The following is a 13,476-nucleotide window of genomic DNA, read 5'->3' on the forward strand; positions in this document are numbered from 1 at the left end:
TTACGAACGCCATGGAAAACGAAACAAAACTAAAGCCCTCAGCTCCTGCACTTGATTATAATGCCGTTACGTGTCGAAGCAGGAATTTACGTCATCCTACCACTGCAACACGGGGAATAGAGGGAAATGAGAACAATCTACGAATTGTCTCTAAACAGTCCCTACAGTTGTAAGACGCCTGGAAGCGTGCACCCCCATCATTAATCTTTGCGCATCTGTGCAAGGTAAACTCTGGAGCAGTCTCTGAAACGGCTCAAAGGAAACACGTGATTGATTCCATGTGCATCTGGGGTTCATTTCTTATTTACATTTAATTCAAGGGAAAGGCTTGGGTCAGTTTCAGACGGCCTCCAACAGCGAGATTCAAGCGTCCCACCTTCAGCCCAATCTGCGCCGCCAGAACGCCAATGGCTCCTCTGGTCTCCGGGGTGCGGTTGTGACTCTGTAACCTAAAGTGTTGGTGGCAGACAAATGGAGACTAACAGGTGATGTCCTAGGACATGACTACATTGTGACACTCGGTGGGGATGGTGACCATTGCTTGGAAAAGAGTGCGAGGCCCCTTTAGAAAAACATTTTGTTAACAGGCATTCTGCCTCAGCCTAAACACCTATAGCTTGCAAAGCACATGCTATTAGACAGGCACCTCTGCAAGACCTTAAGAGTCTCTTAAACTAGTGATAGAAAGGTGTTCCCAATAGGCGATGTTCGGCTTTCAAATCATCTCTCCGTGGAAGCGCCGAGATGCAGCTGTTTAAGGCTTAGAAGCAGCTGACTGTTTCACTACCTAGCTGATCACTGTCAGTCAGGGAGCTCAGAGGTGAAAAGCCTGTCTGAGAGACAATTCGTCGTCGATCAGTTCAATATGTTCCGTACCAGCTCGGCGCACCTGAGATCATCTTGGTAGCCGTGTAGCTCAGATGAGTGAGAGCGTGTGTGTGTGTACCACCGTGATTGGATGCCGGTCCTTCTCAGGTCACAGTAAACCTTCTGCTGCCTAACTTCCCTAATTTTGGGGATCCCTTTGAAAAAGCAAAGGAAAAAAAAACTGGCTCTCATCAGCGTGATTGACCCTCCCCAGTGTGCCCCAGTGGCCTAATGGCTAAGACACTGGCCTCCTAAAACAGCGATTGTGGGTTTGAGTCCCATCTGGGGTGCTCCTGTCCCATTTTGAGCGTACAAATGTCCTTGTGATTTGCAAAGCTACAACCCCACCTTACTCAGTGAGCGTCTCTGCTTTTCTCTCACATACAGTTGGGAGAAAAACTTTTGTAAACAGCCCTTTGGAATGATGTGGATTTCTGCATGAATGGCTCCTAACATGTGATCTTATCTTTATCTAAGTCATAATAATTAATAAAGAGAGTCTGATTTCACAAACAACACACGCCCAACATTTGACATTGCTGTTTCTTTATTGACCAAATGGTTTAAACAATCAAGGTCATTGATGGAAAAAGTATGTGAACCCTTATATTAAGGAGCTAGTGGAACCTCCTTTATGACAAAAACCTCAATCCCCACTTTCTGTAGCGGCTGGTCAGACCTGAGCAGCGGTTAGGAAGTATTTTGGCCTATTCCTCTATGCAAAACTGTTTCAGTTCATGTATATTTTTGGGATGTCTTGCGCTGAACGGCCTGCTTCAGATCACGCCACAGCACTTCAATGGGATTGGGGTCAGGACTCTTACTTGGCCATCCCAAAATATGGAATTTCTTCTGTTTCAGCCACTCTGTTGTTGATGTACTCCTTTGTTTTTGTCATGCTGCATGACCCAGCGTCTTTCGAGTTTTAGATCACAGGCAGACACCCTGACATTCTGCTGTAGAATTTCCTGATACATCTTGGAATTCATCGGTCCCTCGATGATTGCAAGCCGTACAGCCTCCGCCATGCTTCCCAGGTGGGATGAGGTTTTGGAGTTGGTATGCAGTGTTTTGTTATCTCCAAACATAACGCTGTGCACATTTACCAACAAGTTCAACTTTTGTCACGTCTGTCCACAGAACATTGTTCCAGGAGTTGCTGTGGAACATCCATGTGGTCTTTAGCAAACTTGAGAGGGGCAGTGGTGGTTTTTTTGGGGGGGAGAGCAGTGGTTTCCTCCGTGGTGACCTCGCATGATCACCACTCAGATTTCTGTTCAGATTTCTTCTTATGGTGGACTCATGGACACAGACGTAAGACAAAGTCAACCACCTGTTCGCTAGATCCCATACCCACTCAGCTAGTCAAAGATTCCCTCGAAGGACTGGCAGGACCTATAATTAGTATGATGAATGCATCGCTTGCGTCAGGCGTTGTACCTGATCAATTTAAGGTAGCGGTTGTTAGACCGCTCCTTAAGAAGTCAAATTTGGATCCACAAGTTCTTAACAACTACAGGCCTGTCTCAAAGGTCCCATTTCAATCTAAAAGTTTTGAGAGAATAGTTGTTGCCCAACGTCAATCGTATCTGGATTCAAATAATATACTTGAGAAATTTCAGTCTGGTTTCTGAAACAGCATTAACAAGAGCCTTAAATGATATTCTTTTAGCTACTGATGCGCGGAATGCAACAGTGCTAGGTTGCAACAGTGCTAGGAATGCAAACGTTAGGTTGCGCTTCTTCATGCTGCATGGTCGGCATGAGTGGAGCTTTTTAAACGTCTGTACTTAGTGCGCCTCATAAGAAATCGTTTGTCCCCGTTCAAAAGAGATTGTGCGATGTCCTGCAGCGTTCGCAAAGCAAACCTTTGACAGTTTGAAAAGAGGAATTTATTCTGCTTCCTGTGCGTGCAGTAGTTACAAAGTTGAACGTCTTTACACGATCTGCTGCAGTTTTCAGTGGGCGGGCTTTGTCAGATGGCTTGGAAAAACGCACTGTGTTTCGGCTCGGGAAACATCATGAGCAGTGTCCTGCATGTTTTCTGTGTATAGCTGTCTTTTAACGCATACAGAATTCATTCGAAATCATTGATTTCTCCAATTAACAAAGGTCCCTTAAAGGATGAGTCAAAGTAACGTCTAATCGGATTAGTTTCCTTAGAGCTGGTTTAGAGTTTGCTCAAGAGTTTACCTTTCACAGACGCGCAAAGAAGAATGTTGGGGGTGCACGCTTCAAGGCGCCTTACAGCTGTAGGGAGTGATTCGAGACGATTCGTGGCGTGTGCTCGTTCCCATATACCGTACACCCCGGGGTGCAGTGCTAGGATGACGTATAATACCGCTTGGGCAAGTAACGGCGTTATACGCAAGTGCGGGACGTGAGGGTTTTCGTTTGTTCGTTTTGTTTTGCTCTGCTTTGCTTTGTTTTGCTTTCCATCGCGTTGGTAAGAGCGTAAATAAAAAGGCGATTCCTGCGTCTACCACTAATGTAAGAGCTATTTCAAGTGCGACGTGGTGCGGCTTTTCAAATGCTTGTGGGCATTTCTCTGTTGTTGATTCTTTTTTTGTGTGTAACAAAGTGGCATTTTCATGTCCGGACGGGGAGACTTTATCATTCCGACATGAAGCCACCCTTAAGTCCTCTGAGGCGTGTCTGTCTGCAAGGCTTGTATTTTGGAAATGTTTTTTTGAAACGGAGAACGACTTTGAAATAGGCTTCCGCCGGCGCCTTGCGATCCAGGTAAGATTGTAGCAAGAACGCAGCGGCAGTGGGGCTTGCTGTAGTCGTGGCCGAGTGGTTAAGGCGATGGACTAGAAAACCATTGGGGTCTCCCCGCGCAGGTTCGAATCCTGCCGACTACGTTATCCGCCTCCAGTCGGTGTGTTTCGGCGCAAGCAAAGAAGCGCGCCTCTTTGCTGTTCCTGGTGGTTTTAAAACGCCCAATCGCTTGTACCCGCTGCCTTGGAAATAAGTTCTTCAGCGTCCGCGAATGGCATTTTGCAGCTGGAAGCAGATGTCGACGCGTTTTGCACAGAGCACCAAAAAAGCGTCTTTTTTGAAGGCCCAGGCACTGAGCATTGGTGGTTCAGTGGTAGAATTCTCGTCTGCCACGCGGGAGGCTCGGGTTCGATTCCCGGCCAATGCAGTGGCTTTTGCAGCGAGCGGCTCCATCACTTGCATCCCCTTGCAACTCGCATTTCAAAAAACCCACTGAAGCTAAGCAGGTGTGAGCCAGGTCAGTACCTGGATGAGGGTGAGCTACAGGGAAAAACAAAGCTTCCAGCTGGAAGCGGTGTTAATGGTGCCGGCAGTGGGGCGCTCACCCTGAGGTCTGTGCGGGTCCCAATGCCCCAGTATAGTGACGGAGATGCTGTGTTGTAAAAGGGCGCTGTCTTTTGGATGAGATGTAAAACCGAGGTCACAGCGCTCTGTGGTCATTCAAAATGACCACCAAAACCTTTGACAAAAGCTCTTGGTAATTGATGGTCTTCAATAATGCTTCTCCTTTAGGTACATTTTAAATCAGCTGAAAAATGCTGTGAAATGGGGGGGCACTTCAGGCCAGTGTAGGATTTGGGTTACAAGAACCATGAAACTGCACGAGAAAGCCCGTACACTGAATTACACGGCTTTCTATTCAAAGGAGGACAAAAGAAATTCCCTGAGTTCGATTTTTTGCAGCACAGAGAGGAGCACTGTCGTGAGGCCGGTTAGCTCAGTTGGTACGAGCGTGGTGCTAATAACGCCAAGGTCACGGGTTTGAGCCCCGTACTGGCCAGGTCCTTTTCTCCTCTCTTACCAAAGCTGTTAGGTTCCTTTCCGTGGTGAGAGGGGTTGTCATGCAACGCTGCCACATAGTGCCGACAGACAAGAGTGTTGAGGGAGAAGAGAAAAGTGTTTGAAGATTTAAGAGTGTCTTAGGTGGAGCCAAAATCAAGTGTCACAAATACAAGTGGGAGGATTTCCAATGTTTAATATGGTAAAAATAAGCGGAAGTTATCTGCCGGTCCGGCACAGTCTGCCATGCTTTTGTCATATACTGTAAAGTGGTGTCGAACTGGGTGTCGAACTGGAGCCTCACCATTTGCATATGTGAGGCTCCAGTTATACATCGAGTGTCACATTAAATGACAAAAATGAAGAGAGTTAAAGCAGCTGGAGAGGTTTTCTTACAACTTTTGAGCTGACACAGTTTTGGAAAATGTTTCCTTCACGCTGCACTGTACAACATAGGCAGCCAAGAGTCTCCAAAACAAAACAGAATTGACAGATAGGAGAAAATTCCCACTCATCCTGAAGTTCCCAAAATCCAGCACTGAGCGTAAACAAAGTGTCTAAGTAGCGTGGGAATGCTAACCCTAACCCTAGCTGGAGTTTGAGCAATCCAGCACTGAGCGTAAAAAGATGAGTCAAAGTAACGTCTAATCGGATTAGTTTCCTTAGAGCTGGTTCAGAGTCTGCTCAAGAGTTTACCTTTCACACATGCGCAAAGAAGAATGTTGGGGGTGCACGCTTCAAGGCGCCTTACAGCTGTAGGGAGTGATTCGAGACGATTCGTGGCGTGTGCTCGTTCCCATATACCGTACGCCCCGGGGTGCAGTGCTAGGATGATGTACAATACCGCTTGGGCACGTAACGGCGTTATACGCAAGGTTTTCGTTTGTTCGTTTTGTTTTGCTCTGCTTTGCTTTGTTTTGCTTTCCATCGCGTTGGTAAGAGCGTAAATAAAAAGGCGATTCCTGTGTCTACCACTAATGTAAGAGCTATTTCAAGTGCGACGTGGTGCGGCTTTTCAAATGCTTGTGGGCATTTCTCTGTTGTTGATTCTTTTTTTGTGTGTAACAAAGTGGCATTTTCATGTCCGGACGGGGAGACTTTATCATTCCGACATGAAGCCACCCTTAAGTCCTCTGAGGCGTGTCTGTCTGCAAGGCTTGTATTTTGGAAATGTTTGTTTGAAACGGAGAACGACTTTGAAATAGGCTTCCGCCGGCGCCTCGCGATCCAGGTAAGATTGTAGCAAGAACGCAGCGGCAGTGGGGCTTGCTGTAGTCGTGGCCGAGTGGTTAAGGCGATGGACTAGAAATCCATTGGGGTCTCCCCGCGCAGGTTCGAATCCTGCCGACTACGTTATCCGCCTCCAGTCGGTGTGTTTCGGCGCAAGCAAAGAAGCGCGCCTCTTTGCTGTTCCTGGTGGTTTTAAAACGCCCAATCGCTTGTACCCGCTGCCTTGGAAATAAGTTCTTCAGCGTCCGCGAATGGCATTTTGCAGCTGGAAGCAGATGTCGACGCGTTTTGCACAGAGCACCAAAAAAGCGTCTTTTTTGAAGGCCCAGGCACCGAACATTGGTGGTTCAGTGGTAGAATTCTCGCCTGCCACGTGGGAGGCTCGGGTTCGATTCCTGGCCAATGCAGTGGCTTTTGCTGCGAGCGGCTCCATCACTTGCATCCCCTTGCAACTCGCAACTCAAAAAACCCACTGAAGCTAAGCAGGTGTGAGCCAGGTCAGTACCCGGATGAGGGTGAGCTACAGGGAAAAACAAAGCTTCCAGCTGGAAGCGGTGTTAATGGTGCCGGCGGTGGGGCGCTCACCCTGAGGTCTGTGTGGGTCCCAATGCCCCAGTATAGTGACGGAGATGCTGTGTTGTAAAAGGGCGCTGTCTTTTGGATGAGATGTAAAACCGAGGTCACAGCGCTCTGTGGTCATTCAAAATGACCACCAAAACCTTTGACAAAAGCTCTTGGTAATTGATGGTCTTCAATAATGCTTCTCCTTTAGGTACATTTGAAATCAGCTGAAAAATGCTGTGAAATGGGGGGGCACTTCAGGCCAGTGTAGGATTTGGGTTACAAGAACCATGAAACTGCACGAGAAAGCCCGTACACTGAATTACACGGCTTTCTATTCAAAGGAGGACAAAAGAAATTCCCTGAGTTCGATTTTTTGCAGCACAGAGAGGAGCGCTGTTGTGAGGCCGGTTAGCTCAGTTGGTTCGAGCGTGGTACTAATAACGCCAAGGTCACGGGTTCGAGCCCCGTACTGGCCAGGTCCTCTTCTCCTCTCTTACCAAAGCTGTTAGGTTCCTTTCCGTGGTGAGAGGGGTTGTCATGCAACGCTGCCACATAGTGCCGACAGACAAGAGTGTTGCGGGAGAAGAGAAAAGTGTTTGAAGATTTAAGAGTGTCTTAGGTGGAGCCAAAATCAAGTGTCACAAATACAAGTGGGAGGATTTCCAATGTTTAATATGGTAAAAATAAGCGGAAGTTATCTGCCGGTCCGTCACAGTCTGCCATGCTTTTGTCATATACTGTAAAGTGGTGTCGAACTGGGTGTCGAACTGGAGCCTCACCATTTGCATATGTGAGGCTCCAGTTATACGTCGAGTGTCACATTAAATGACAAAAATGAAGAGAGTTAAAGCAGCTGGAGAGGTTTTCTTACAACTTTTGAGCTGACACAGTTTTGGAAAATGTTTCCTTCACGCTGCACTGTACAACATAGGCAGCCAAGAGTCTCCAAAACAAAACAGAATTGACAGATAGGAGAAAATTCCCACTCGTCCTGAAGTTCCCAAAATCCAGCACTGAGCGTAAACAAAGTGTCTAAGTAGCGTGGGAATGCTAACCCTAACCCTAGCTGGAGTTTGAGCAATCCAGCACTGAGCGTAAAAAGATGAGTCAAAGTAACGTCTAATCGGATTAGTTTCCTTAGAGCTGGTTCAGAGTCTGCTCAAGAGTTTACCTTTCACACATGCGCAAAGAAGAATGTTGGGGGTGCACGCTTCAAGGCGCCTTACAGCTGTAGGGAGTGATTCGAGACGATTCGTGGCGTGTGCTCGTTCCCATATACCGTACGCCCCGGGGTGCAGTGCTAGGATGATGTACAATACCGCTTGGGCACGTAACGGCGTTATACGCAAGGTTTTCGTTTGTTCGTTTTGTTTTGCTCTGCTTTGCTTTGTTTTGCTTTCCATCGCGTTGGTAAGAGCGTAAATAAAAAGGCGATTCCTGCGTCTACCACTAATGTAAGAGCTATTTCAAGTGCGACGTGGTGCGGCTTTTCAAATGCTTGTGGGCATTTCTCTGTTGTTGATTCTTTTTTTGTGTGTAACAAAGTGGCATTTTCATGTCCGGACGGGGAGACTTTATCATTCCGACATGAAGCCACCCTTAAGTCCTCTGAGGCGTGTCTGTCTGCAAGGCTTATATTTTGGAAATGTTTTTTTGAAACGGAGAACGACTTTGAAATAGGCTTCCGCCGGCGCCTCGCGATCCAGGTAAGATTGTAGCAAGAACGCAGCGGCAGTGGGGCTTGCTGAAGTCGTGGCCGAGTGGTTAAGGCGATGGACTAGAAATCCATTGGGGTCTCCCCGCGCAGGTTCGAATCTTGCCGACTGCGTTATCCGCCTCCAGTCGGTGTGTTTCGGCGCAAGCAAAGAAGCGTGCCTCTTTGCTGTTCCTGGTGGTTTTAAAACGCCCAATCGCTTGTACCCGCTGCCTTGGAAATAAGTTCTTCAGCGTCCGCGAATGGCATTTTGCAGCTGGAAGCAGATGTCGACGCGTTTTGCACAGAGCACCAAAAAAGCGTCTTTTTTGAAAGCCCAAGCACTGAGCATTGGTGGTTCAGTGGTAGAATTCTCGCCTGCCACGCCGGAGGCTCGGGTTCGATTCCCGGCCAATGCAGTGGCTTTTGCAGCGAGCGGCTCCATCACTTGCATCCCCTTGCAACTCGCAACTCAAAAAACCCACTGAAGCTAAGCAGGTGTGAGCCAGGTCAGTACCCGGATGAGGGTGAGCTACAGGGGAAAACAAAGCTTCCAGCTGGAAGCGGTGTTAATGGTGCCAGCGGTGGGGCGCTCACCCTGAGGTCTGTGCGGGTCCCAATGCCCCAGTATAGTGACGGAGATGCTGTGTTGTAAAAGGGCGCTGTCTTTTGGATGAGACGTAAAACCGAGGTCACAGCGCTCTGTGGTCATTCAAAATGACCACCAAAACCTTTGACAAAAGCTCTTGGTAATTGATGGTCTTCAATAATGCTTCTCCTTTAGGTACATTTTAAATCAGCTGAAAAATGCTGTGAAATGGGGGGGCACTTCAGGCCAGTGTAGGATTTGGGTTACAAGAACCATGAAACTGCACGAGAAAGCCCGTACACTGAATTACACGGCTTTCTATTCAAAGGAGGACAAAAGAAATTCCCTGAGTTCGATTTTTTGCAGCACAGAGAGGAGCACTGTTGTGAGGCTGGTTAGCTCAGTTGGTTAGAGCGTGGTGCTAATAACGCCAAGGTCACGGGTTCGAGCCCCGTACTGGCCAGGTCCTTTTCTCCTCTCTTACCAAAGCTGTTAGGTTCCTTTCCGTGGTGAGAGGGGTTGTCATGCAACGCTGCCACATAGTGCCGACAGACAAGAGTGTTGCGGGAGAAGAGAAAAGTGTTTGAAGATTTAAGAGTGTCTTAGGTGGAGCCAAAATCAAGTGTCACAAATACAAGTGGGAGGATTTCCAATGTTTAATATGGTAAAAATAAGCGGAAGTTATCTGCCGGTCCGGCACAGTCTGCCATGCTTTTGTCATATACTGTAAAGTGGTGTCGAACTGGGTGTCGAACTGGAGCCTCACCATTTGCATATGTGAGGCTCCAGTTATACATCGAGTGTCACATTAAATGACAAAAATGAAGAGAGTTAAAGCAGCTGGAGAGGTTTTCTTACAACTTTTGAGCTGACACAGTTTTGGAAAATGTTTCCTTCACGCTGCACTGTACAACATAGGCAGCCAAGAGTCTCCAAAACAAAACAGAATTGACAGATAGGAGAAAATTCCCACTCATCCTGAAGTTCCCAAAATCCAGCACTGAGCGTAAACAAAGTGTCTAAGTAGCGTGGGAATGCTAACCCTAACCCTAGCTGGAGTTTGAGCAATCCAGCACTGAGCGTAAAAAGATGAGTCAAAGTAACGTCTAATCGGATTAGTTTGCTTAGAGCTGGTTCAGAGTTTGTTCAACAGTTTACCTTTCACACATGCGCAAAGAAGAATGTTGGGGGTGCACGCTTCAAGGCGCCTTACAGCTGTAGGGAGTGATTCGAGACGATTCGTGGCGTGTGCTCGTTCCCATATACCGTACGCCCCGGGGTGCAGTGCTAAGATGATGTACAATACCGCTTGGGCACGTAACGGCGTTATACGCAAGGTTTTCGTTTGTTCGTTTTGTTTTGCTCTGCTTTGCTTTGTTTTGCTTTCCATCGCGTTGGTAAGAGCGTAAATAAAAAGGCGATTCCTGCGTCTACCACTAATGTAAGAGCTATTTCAAGTGCGACATGGTGCGGCTTTTCAAATGCTTGTGGGCATTTCTCTGTTGTTGATTCTTTTTTTGTGTGTAACAAAGTGGCATTTTCATGTCCGGACGGGGAGACTTTATCATTCCGACATGAAGCCACCCTTAAGTCCTCTGAGGCGTGTCTGTCTGCAAGGCTTGTATTTTGGAAATGTTTTTTTGAAACGGAGAACGACTTTGAAATAGGCTTCCGACTCGGGGGCTTTTCCACGGTCTGTGTGAGGAGGGGCGGGTGTGTCCAGCAGCTTATCGAGCGGAAGCCTGGGGCGGCGGAGAGCTGTGATCGTGCAGACCTTGAGGTGTCACCTCTTTGTCTGCTTTCCCGCCTTCCCTCCGCCCAAGCTCTGCTCCAAAGTAGCCCGGCAACCCCTCACACCTGCACGTGTCACAACCTAAGGTGTGGTCATGAGACACCCATGGGGTGTTGTTCTGTTCTTGCTAATTGTTTCCTGCCCGTCGCAGGCAGGAGTCCATGCGAGGAAGATGCGCTGGACAGAGCTCAGAGGGCGCACCTGGGTGGCTTTCCTTCTGAGTGACGTTCCTGCAACACTCTCCCGCTACTCTTGGTGCGCTCATGCCGCAACACAGGAAGGCTGGAGCAGGTGGCTGTGGGCTCTGTGCACCGCCGAAATAGCTCAGCTGGGAGAGCGTTAGACTGAAGATCTAAAGATCCCGGGTTTCGGTGTTTTGTTTCATCGCGCCCTTTGTTCCTCTCTCCAGCGCCCCCTGCCTAAAGTGACGCGTCCCTTTCTCAGCCCGAAACGCAAGCGAGACACCAGCAGCAGTCCCTGCAGGTTTCCGTGGTGTAGCGGCTATCACATTCGCCTAACACGCGAAAGGTCCCCGGTTCGAGACCGGGTGGAAACAGCCTCGTTTTGCACGCTCCTGTACTTCACAGAGGTATTGAGCGACCGGTCATTTGTTCCCAATGTATTTCCGGTGCCTTCATGCACTCTTGTACCAAACGCACGTTCCTTCTGTATGCGGAGCCGATCATTTGCAATTGGGCTGTGCCGACAGATCAGGACGAGCTCTGTCGGCTCAATAGCAGCGCAGGACCTGCAAGAACAACAGAAAGATTAGCATCCAGCGGGGGCTTCTTAGTGAGCCCAAGATCTCATCAAGAATCGGCTCCAGCAACAGGGCTGGGCGCATTGTTCCATTCTCCGACCACTCTCGGTGTAAACAAGTCCCTCCTGGTCTCTGCTTGAATTGCACTTTCCTGCGTTTGCTTTGGTGTAACTGGCTTCCCCTGCATGGGCGAATGTGAAGAAGATCCTTAGTAAGTCATTGAAGAAACCCGAGAAGAGGTCGGAGTGGTCTCTGTCGTTCATCAACGATCCAGTCAGGCAGTACTCCTCTGTAAAGCGCCGTTCGTTCACATCAATTGGCTTTTTTTTGCCTTCATTCGTGCAAGTAGTAAAAGCAGACGCCCCTATTCTGCCGTGACCCGGATTCGAACCGGGGTTGTTGCGGCCACAACACAAAGTACTGACCACTATACGATCACGGCGAGTTACCGATACACACGTGGCAGGGCGGAAAAGGCTGTGCTCTCTTCGTGTGACATAATTCGGGAAAGTCCTGACGTTGCATTTCAACTGAGCCCCAGTATACATCGACCCTTCGACACTCTGAGTGACAGCTCTCTTGCGTGTTTTCTCATATTTATGTAGTTTGCTTGCATGATGCCCGGAACAGCAGGGTTGTGCACTCCCATATGGTCTAGCGGTTAGGATTCCTGGTTTTCACCCAGGCGGCCCGGGTTCGACTCCCGGTATGGGAACGTGTCAATTTTGCCTCCTGCTTTCCAAAAGATCAGCACTGTGTACGAAGGAGCCGCATTAAAACTACTCAACGTGCAAAACGTGCGAGAAGAGGGGGCGCTTGTTTCCAGCCGAAACTTCACGCGTGTGAGACGAGCTGACCATCGCTGCAGGAGGTGGGAGGGTCACTCTGGTAGACAGGGCTGACCTTCGGCAATAGGATTTATACTGTAACGCTTACGGCCGACAGGCGCTGTGTAAGAGCCGGCGTACCAGAGCGGGTGACGTCACCGCCCTTCCCTGTGATAGCAGGACCACAGCTACTGGGCTGTGGTGAGATCTCTCATTGGCTCACGGGGCTAGGTCGCTGCAGAGAGACGCGGAAGTCCCGGGTTCGAGCCTCCAGTCGGGATGGGGCCGACCAGATGCGGCAAGGGCGCCCGCCTGAGCCCCCGTTGCGTTACATTGGTGTCAGAAGCGGGGCGGGATAGCCCTTCGCCGGGGACGGCGATTTAAGCGGGGGAGAGTGTAACGCTTACGGCCGACAGGCGCTGTGTAAGAGCCGGCGTACCAGAGCGGGTGACGTCACCGCCCTTCCCTGTGATAGCAGGACCACAGCTACTGGGCTGTGGTGAGATCTCTCTTTGGCTCACGGGGCTAGGTCGCTGCAGAGAGACGCGGAAGTCCCGGGTTCGAGCCTCCAGTCGGGATGGGGCCGACCAGATGCGGCAAGGGCGCCCGCCTGAGCCCCCGTTGCGTTACAATACTCTCCAAGATGATATTTGCACTTTCTGGAGAGGCGATTTTCTCCACTTCAGTAGCCCGATTTCGTCGATTGCGTGGAGAGGGCTGTAGAATGTGGCGCCGTCTTTCCTGCTCCGTCCATGACAGGCGTGCTGGTCTCTGGAGAGAGAGCATGGTCCATCAGCGCATCCCAATAAAGGCACTGGAAGCAGCTGAATCGCATTGGTGAAGCTCAGCGCTGGGCCGCTGGGCACATCTGACCACAGTTTCCGTAGTGTAGTGGTTATCACGTTTGCCTCACACGCGAAAGATCCCCGGATTGAAACCGGGAGGAAACAGACCAGACTTCTTCTGTCGCCACGCACAAAAGGGGATTGGGGATTCGCCTAGTGCTGTGATCGAACAGACCCACTCACCTCTTAGTGTGGCGGGATCTGCACAGTGCATGTCGCAGCGCATCCTGCTTTCACTTCAATGCGCGTCCTGATGTACCCCGGTCTCCCGCGTGACAGGTGGGGACAGGTGACAGGTCCACGTGACAGGTCCTATACTAACGAGGAAGACATCGCTCTCTCCGACCCCCGGCATCGTGTCCCGACCCACCGTGCTGGAAGCCGACTCGTGCTGTGATTCCTTTACGGAGCAGAAATGACAACCGAGGAGCCGAGAGATCATTTCAGCATTTCGCGTCTGAACGGAAAACACAAACGACCAACTCGGAATGATTTGCCTTTGACGCTTATCAAAGCGTTCTTTGTGCAT

The 13,476-nt window shown here is 49.4% G+C and overlaps 8 non-coding genes across 8 annotated transcripts; 7 read left to right on the top strand and 1 right to left on the bottom strand.

The window, feature by feature from the left end:
* The first annotated feature begins 3,944 nt into the window (after positions 1-3,944).
* trnag-gcc (transfer RNA glycine (anticodon GCC)) lies at positions 3,945-4,015 on the top strand. Its single transcript has one exon. It is a non-coding gene; the product is annotated as a tRNA-Gly (tRNA).
* Positions 4,016-4,574: 559 nt separating this feature from the next.
* On the top strand, positions 4,575-4,648 carry trnai-aau (transfer RNA isoleucine (anticodon AAU)). Its single transcript has one exon. It is a non-coding gene; the product is annotated as a tRNA-Ile (tRNA).
* Positions 4,649-5,918: 1,270 nt separating this feature from the next.
* trnas-aga (transfer RNA serine (anticodon AGA)) lies at positions 5,919-6,000 on the top strand. The gene has a single exon. It is a non-coding gene; the product is annotated as a tRNA-Ser (tRNA).
* Positions 6,001-6,843: 843 nt separating this feature from the next.
* trnai-aau (transfer RNA isoleucine (anticodon AAU)) lies at positions 6,844-6,917 on the top strand. The gene has a single exon. It is a non-coding gene; the product is annotated as a tRNA-Ile (tRNA).
* Positions 6,918-9,112: 2,195 nt separating this feature from the next.
* trnai-aau (transfer RNA isoleucine (anticodon AAU)) lies at positions 9,113-9,186 on the top strand. The gene has a single exon. It is a non-coding gene; the product is annotated as a tRNA-Ile (tRNA).
* A 1,812-nt stretch (positions 9,187-10,998) lies between these two features.
* Positions 10,999-11,071, top strand: trnav-aac (transfer RNA valine (anticodon AAC)). The gene has a single exon. It is a non-coding gene; the product is annotated as a tRNA-Val (tRNA).
* A 574-nt stretch (positions 11,072-11,645) lies between these two features.
* trnah-gug (transfer RNA histidin (anticodon GUG)) lies at positions 11,646-11,717 on the bottom strand. The gene has a single exon. It is a non-coding gene; the product is annotated as a tRNA-His (tRNA).
* A 201-nt stretch (positions 11,718-11,918) lies between these two features.
* On the top strand, positions 11,919-11,990 carry trnae-uuc (transfer RNA glutamic acid (anticodon UUC)). The gene has a single exon. It is a non-coding gene; the product is annotated as a tRNA-Glu (tRNA).
* The last annotated feature ends 1,486 nt before the right edge of the window (positions 11,991-13,476 follow it).

Source organism: Lepisosteus oculatus, unplaced genomic scaffold (assembly GCF_040954835.1).
Source record: "Lepisosteus oculatus isolate fLepOcu1 unplaced genomic scaffold, fLepOcu1.hap2 HAP2_SCAFFOLD_64, whole genome shotgun sequence".
Lineage (NCBI taxonomy): Eukaryota > Metazoa > Chordata > Actinopteri > Semionotiformes > Lepisosteidae > Lepisosteus > Lepisosteus oculatus.